Source organism: Elephantulus edwardii, unplaced genomic scaffold (assembly GCF_000299155.1).
Source record: "Elephantulus edwardii isolate Elephantulus edwardi_28Jun2011 unplaced genomic scaffold, EleEdw1.0 scaffold00167, whole genome shotgun sequence".
In the NCBI taxonomy this organism is placed as follows: Eukaryota; Metazoa; Chordata; class Mammalia; order Macroscelidea; family Macroscelididae; genus Elephantulus; species Elephantulus edwardii.
The window spans coordinates 6,751,146-6,759,250 of NW_006399917.1; the positions used below are offsets into that span (position 1 = coordinate 6,751,146).

The window sequence follows — 8,105 nt, forward strand, 5'->3', positions numbered from 1 at the left end:
GGCAATTGGGATGAGTGTGTTGGAGACAATGAGATTGGGACAGGACAGAGCAGAGTTTACAGCTGTTGTACATACCAACTCGAGGGCACATAACATCAACAACAACAACAACAACAACAACAACAACAACAACAACATTGAGTAAGTTGTTGATCCTATAAATTTTTTCCAGGAGAACCTTCATGTTGTTTCTATTACTAAGGCCATATTTTGCAACTACTGATCTTTATTCTTTGTTTCTAATTATTGGGCTCCAATCACGAGTAGTGACTAATGCATCTTGACCACATACTTGGATCAATTTCAGACTGCAAAGTTAGTAACAATTTTCATCTTTTACATTAGTGGTTGGTGTGTAAATTTGAATAATAGTCTCATTAACTTGTCTTCCTTGTAGGCATATGAATATTATCCTATCACTGACAGCATTGTACTTCAGGATAGGTCTTGAAATATTATTTTTGATGATGAATGTGATGCTGTTTCTCCTCAATTTGTCATTCTTGGCATAGTAGATCATATGATTATCCAATTCAAAATGGCTCATAACATCCATTTTGGCTCACAAATGTCTAGGATATTGGTCTCCAAGCATTCTATTTAATTTTTGACAATTTCTGTTTTATTTGATTCATACTTTGTGCATCTTAAATCCTTATTAGTAATGTCCGCAGCTATTCTTCTCATTTTCAGTCATGACACATCAGTAAATGAATGTCCCTAACTCTTTACTCGATCCTTATCTCTAAAGGATGGTCCTGAGGAGGGAACTCTTCCTTGGTCATATTTTTAATACCTTTAATCCCAGGGGACTCAAATTTCAGCACCTTTTGAGACAATTGTCCACTGGTATTCATAAAGCTTAAGTAGATCTTCAGGTCATTTTTCCTCGCATGTTTAATGTGGAAGTTTTGCTGAAACCTGTCTGTCATTGGCAACTCTACTGCGATATTAAATATCAATGACATAGCTTATAGCATTACAGCAACCATAACCCATCCACTACTACAAGCTGATAGACAGTTCTCACAGAATTACCAAATACAAGTGGCATTAAAGTGAAAATTAAAATATTTCCTCTTAAGGTTGGAGAGTATAAGCCCAAATTCAGGACAAAAACTACAGCAGAAGACCTTCCTGCTTTCATTTCTAAGGAACTATACTTGGCTCAGCTTCTGTAGCCTTGTCTCTTTGGCAGTTCTCACATGTATTTCAGTTTTACATAATGTATACTTGTTTGTCTCTGAGTTTAATATTCTCTGAAAGGTTGTTAGAACACAGGCTGTACTGTGTTCAGTACAGATATGGACACATTAACATCCGTGACAAAATACTCATTAATGAAACTTCAACATATATTATGTTGTTTGTTGTTGTTGTTATGTGCCGTTGAGTCGCTTGTGACTCACTTCGCTCTGTCCTGAATATATATTATAGGATTTAAAATTTAGGATTCCAACATATATTTACCATTATAAAATGCTGTGTCAGAACTGACCCTCCAGTAGGTTTTCAGAGGCATTAAATTGCACGGAAAGAATTTATCCATCTTTCTTCCACAGTACAACAGGTGGAGTGGAACCATATGCCTTTGGTTTGGCAGCACAACTCCCAAACACTAAGCCACCAGAGCTCCCTAACTTGTGGGACACAATCAGCATAACAGTATTGCCAGCAATTCTTTAAAATAATAAAAAGGTTTTGGGGTGTTTTTTGTTTGTTTTTGTTTAACATTTCAAAGAGAAAAACCAACTGAGGAGAGGGGTGAGTAGGAAGGAAAATGTGCAACAAGAAAGAATGGAAATCTAAAGTCTCTATAAACTTTTATTAAAATTTCAATTAAAAAATGCACATGTTTTAGGGTATCAATTAATAAAAGGGTAGTCATAACTAAGCTTATGATCCTGCGTGGTACCCCCAGAATAAGACTTCTTCCATGAAAGAATCAGAATTTGGGTTTTTAAGTCTAAAAATATTTATATTTTTTTAAATAAAATAAAGATTCTCATCACTGGGCCTATTGGCAGCATTATGATAGATGGTGAAGAGATTTAGATTGCTAACAGCTTTAGTTTGCTTGGCTCCACAATCAACACTATTGGTACCAGCAGCCAGGAAATTAAGAGATAAATTGCATTTGGAAAGTTGGCTGTCAGGGACCTCTCCAAAGTACTGAAGAGCAACTATGTCAGTCTGGAAATTAAGTTGCACCTGATCCAGGTATAGTCTTTGCAATTACTTGCTAAGCATCAGAGAACTGAGCAATAACTAGGGATAATAGAAAAAGAACTGACACCTTTGAGCTGTGGTGCTGGAGAAAAGTGTTGAATATATCATGGACTGTCAGGAGAACAAACAGTTTCACCCTAGAGAGGGTTAAACCAGGTGGTTCCTTGGAGGCAAAGATTCTGAACCAGAGCTCTTTTAACTTACATTAACTACTTTTTTAAAAATATGATCGATTCTTCAAATTCATTGTTGTTTTTAGGTGCCGTTGAGTCCAGTACAACTCATAGCGACCCTATTAACAAAAGATCTGAACCCTGTTCTATCCTGCACCATCTTCACACACGCTGACACACCAGGGCCCATTGCAGTAGCCACCATATCAGTCTGCATGGTTGAGGTTTCTCCTCTACTTCACTGAGCCTCCACTATTTCCAACATCATTTTGAGAATAGCACCTCCTAGAGTGAGGCAAAGCCTCATCATTCTTGCTGCCAAAGACCACTACAGCTGCACCCTCTCCAAGATATATCTGTTTGTTCTCCTAGCTGTTTACGGATTATTCAGTGCTCTTCTCCAACACCACAGCTCAAAGGGTTCAATTTTCCTCTTTCATCCTTATTTATTGTCTAGCTCTCAGATGTGTAACAAGTAATTGGAAAGATTACTACTGAAGCAGATGTACCTTAGCACTCAAGCAGACATCATTACTTCTCAATCATTTGGAGAGGTCCCTAACTACAGATTTTTCAGGGCAATGTGTCTCCTTATTTCCTAACTGCTGTTACTAATGATATTAATTGTGGATCCAAGCAAGATGAAGCTGTTGACAGTTTCAATCTCCTTTCCATCCACCATGATGCTGCCTACTGTTCCGGTGGTAAAAATCTTTGTTTTTTTGACATCGAGATGCAATTCATACCTAAGACTGCATTCCTTGATCTTCTGCAACACGTGATTCAAGTCCTCCTCACATTAGAATATTAAATTTCTAATTAATTTTGCAACAATTTTTGTCCTTATTTTCTCCCTCATCTTCTAGTAAGATCTCAAATCTCTGGCCAGGTAATTTTGCCACAGTTAAATTCTGCATGATTCTAAGTTCACGGTGGATGTTGAATTGTTATCCAGTTATCATGATTAGGCAATGCCAATTGGGAAAAACACTAACATGTGGTACAGTAAGATGCAAATAAGGCAATGTAGATTAATAGCAAACATTTGGTTGACATCTCTAGTTTCAGTTGGATTGAAAGGAAAATTTTATTGTGCTTCTCTGTGGCCTGCCACACTGCCAGTTCTTTTTCCTACAGATGTTCTCAACATATGATGGGGAGTTTAAGCATTAGCCCCCTGCTGCATACCAACTAGACTGGGATGATCATGAAATAATTTGCTTCCTTTCCAAGACCTAACTGTTGGTATGACATGATGGAAAAATCTCATTGCTATTCATTATTATAAATGTCTCTAATTACTGCTCCTATACAACTAAACTATTCCGTTCATCCATTCTCCACACAGGGTTTTCAAGTGACAGTTCACTTTTCCATGCCCTTGGTTTTCCCAAAATGAAGGCAGCTAGAAAGCTCTTTAGAGTAATCATGAACAATATATACAGGGTGTTTATAGTTCTATTATGAGAAATCCATGGGATAGCAGTAACACTTTTGTTCTTGGGCTGGTTAAGGATCTCTTCTAAACAAAAACGGAGGGTGTCCATTCTGTCAGCTGTGTTCTGGAAGGACTGGTGTAGGGACAGACTGTGACACTCTTCAGGGGGCCTTGTAATAAACATTAAGCTAACAAATTAATAAAGAGACCTATCTTGGGGATTTTTTGTATCATTTTCTGGATTTCTTTTATATAATTTCTCTGATGTTATCTAAACATATGAATCCTACAGTAAACTGCTAATATATTTTTTTTCTCCTTCAAATTTCTTGTTGTTGTTGCTATGTACCAACACACCAAAACCAACTCATTGTTGACTTTCCAGATGGTTTTCATAAGCAGTGAAATAAATACTTGTCTGCAGAATCAAACTTTAGGTAAGTTTAATTCAGCACACTAATAGTTCTTTTACCTTTGTTCACTTATCTTGGGCTCTCTATTCTTCTTTATACTTTTTTTTTAAAATAAACAAACAAACAAACATACAACTCTTACTGTTGCTAAGCACTACACATTTGTCTCACTTATTTTATGTGTGTTGTTAGGAAAGGCTATTCTCCTAGAAAGGGACATCATGCGTGCAAAGGTGGAGGGTCAGTGACAGAGAAGAAGACTCGTAAGGAGGTGATTGACACAGTGACTGGAGTAATGGGTTCATGCATGTCAGAATGAGGATGGCCCAGGATAGTACAGGATCCAGATCTATTATTCCTAAGGCCTCTATGAGTCATACTTAACTCCATAGTACCTATCAACGACATTGATGGAAAGCACATTGATGGAGTTCTGGTGGTGTAGTGGATAAGGAGTTGTGTTCTCACCACAAAGGCAGGCAGTTCAAATCTGCCAGCTGATCTGAGGGAGAAAGATGGGCAATCTCTTCCCATGATATTTATAGTCTCTGAAGCCCACTGAAGGGTGCACTAAGAGTTGGTTGCAGCTCAATGTTACAGAGTAACAAGAACTAATGGAAAGGTAAGTGGCTTAAATCTACAAGATACTACATGGGAGGTTTGCAGTCTCCTGCAAAGATTAAAGCCTTGGGAGTCATTGGTGGTGGTTAGGATTCCCATAGAGTCACTGATTCAGTAGCAGTGAGTTTATAGGTTCCTCTCCAGCACGACCCTTTTGTAGCACTTTCTAGAACTTGATTTTCCTCTGAAGCTTGTTACTGTGGACTTCTTCAATACATATTACTCCTTTGGAGCTTGTTTTGAGAGGTGAGATTAGTGACCTTATAAACCTCCTTTCTTGATCTAATTTACTTTTTACTTCCATATAAATAACATAAATGTTTTGCTTTATCCCTTCATCTTCATGTCACTCTATTGATATAGTAATGGATTAGTTTCTCAGGGCTTCTGTATCCAATTATTATTATTGCTGTTATGTGCCATCGGGGCATCTGCAACTCATAGCAACACTATGTACAATAATTCTAAACTGTTCTGAGCCAGTCCCGCTGACTCTGACACATTATTCCAGTTATTGTGTTAAAAAAAAAAATCTCACCCAGGGTCTTCCTCTCCTATTCTGTCCTTCCATTCTTCCAAGTACGGTATCTTTCTCCAAGGATTGTTACCTCCTGGCCATGTGCCCAAATTATGTGAGGTGGAACTTAAAAATTTTTGCTTCCAAGTAAACAAATTAAGACAGACTGGGAAGAAGGATTGGCCACCCATTTCAGAAATAACAGGCCTTTGAAACTAATTGGCATAGAGTACCTTTTAAAACAATAGGAAAATTTCCTTTTAATTCTGGAGACTAGAAATTAGAAATCAACTGTTATCATTACCATTCCTTCTAAATCCTCTGATTATTTTTCCTATTTTCCATATTTTGTTAGCACTAGAGATCTTTTCCCATACCTATTCAATCTGTAAGTGGAGGAAATAATTCAAGTAGATAGATTTTTATCAAGGAGGATCATTGGAGGGAAAACTCATTAATAACTTACAATAAGCAAATATCACAACTTATAAAAAGCGAAGAAGACTTGAAGCACTTACTGTAGAAGATCAGCCTTAAATATGGGTTCCATCTCAACACCAAAAAATTATCATTCTCACCACTGGACCAACAGTTCACATCATGATACACAGAGGAAAGACTGAAGTTGTCAACAATTTATTTTCACTTAGACTCACATCAATATTCATGGTAGAAGCATTTAAAGTATCAAAAGCCATATTGTTTAGGGAAAATCTGTTGTCAAGGACTTCTCCAACATGCTAAAGAAAAACATTAAAAACCAAGGTGGGCCTGACACAAGCCATAGTATTTTCAATTGTTTCCTATGCATTTGAATGTTGGACAATGAATAAGGATGTCAGAAGAATCAAAACCTAATTAACCCTAACCACTGTAATTTCACATTAACTAATTCATACTAACATCTGCAAAATACTTATTTTTCAATAAAATGATCACAAGTACAAGGAATTTGGACTTGTATATGTCTTGGGGAACTTAAGATAATCCTTAATAACTGATTATTGTTCTCTCACTCTCTCTTCGCTCATTAAATGCATTAAGTATTGGGCTCATAGTCCTCCTCCTACCAAGGTTTTTTTTATAAAAAAATATTTTTATTATTTTCATATAATTCTTTTACATTGCATTTCATTCATATACATTGTGTATTATGCAATCTTTCATTTACATTGTGTTTCATGCAATCTTTCATACACATTCTATTTCATATTTTTAAATTGGTTTACTTAAAAATTTTATATGCATTGTGCTTCACACTATTCTTCATTCACATTGTGTTTCATCCAATCCAACAGTTCTGATCTCTTATCTTTAAAATCTCCTCATGTCAAATGATCTTATCCTCTGCTTTACAACTTCTGCCTACATATATGAGTCTAATATTCAAACAACATTTATGCTAGAATGGCTTCAGTTCTTAAATTTAAAAAAAAAGGTCAATTTTACATCACTTCCAGTTTCCTTACAACTATTTCCAGCATTAAACCTCACTGTATGTGTAGCAACCAGGTTTTTTGAGAGTTTGCCTCCTCCTATCTATTTTCATTTGATTTTTTTGGTTTCTGTTTGCATCTATCATTTATTGTGTCATTTCACTATTCTAACACTCTTGTACAACTAACGTTATGTTTCATGTGATGATGATGATAATAATAATAATAATAGTAATGATATTGATGTTATGTTTGGTCTTCATGATGTACCTAAGGTGGAGTGCTGCTGAAGAAAAATATGAAAACTTTGATAGTGCTATAAATTCCTTTGCATCAATCTTTTTAAACTGATGAAGAGGCATGATTTACAGGCTACTTCAATTCAGTATGTAAAGGAAACTAGCTATCTTTCCTTCCCAATTGGGCCTCCTCTAATTTTTCAATTTAATTCATTAACACCCAATATTCACTCTGTTGTTTAAACATCTGGAATTCTTCACATTATCTAATCAATCTAATCAATAATCTAGCTAATCAGTAAACAATTCAGTGGATTCTAATAATAAACATCTTTTGTATTGTAAGCACATTTCAAACTGTGACACACTACCAAAGTTTGTTGTTCTTTTCATTGGTCTTAAAATTGGTTCTGACACCTAAAATGACCCTTATGTACAACAAAACTAAAGACTGCCTACTCTTTTTCTATGCTCACACTCTTTGCTATGTTTGAGTCTCTACTTGTAGCCACTTTGTTAGCCCATCTCACTGTCATTCACATTTTCATTTGTCCTCTACCATACAAAGAATAATGACTCTCTCCATAGACTGACTCTTCTTGATAACATATTACAAGAATGTGGGGTGAAGTCTTGCTGTCCTTACATCTAAGGACTGTTCTGATGGTACAGCTTCTAAGATAGAATTGGCCAATATTCAAGTCCATGCTATAGTGAGTCCCTTTTGTTATTTTTTTGGTCAAAACTATTAAGCTGACTCTAACTCATAGCTCACAGCTCAAAAGCATCCACTTTCCTTCTGTCCTCCCTAGTCATTGTCCAACTCTCTGATGCATAACAAGCGATTGCAAAGAACATGGCCTGTATCAGGTGCACCTTAGTCTCCAGAGAGACACCGTTGCTCCTGAGTACTGTAGAGAGGCCCCTAACAGCAGACTTTCCCATCGCAATACGCTTTGTGATTTCCTGACTGCTGGTGCCAAGAGTATTGACTGTGGAGCTGAGCAAACTGAAGCTGTGAACAATCTCAATCTCTTCG

The 8,105-nt window shown here is 36.4% G+C and overlaps 1 pseudogene; it reads left to right on the forward strand.

Annotated features, from left to right (window-relative positions):
- The first annotated feature begins 4,867 nt into the window (after positions 1-4,867).
- LOC102856915 overlaps positions 4,868-8,105 on the forward strand; it is a 12,540-nt pseudogene continuing 9,302 nt past the window's right edge.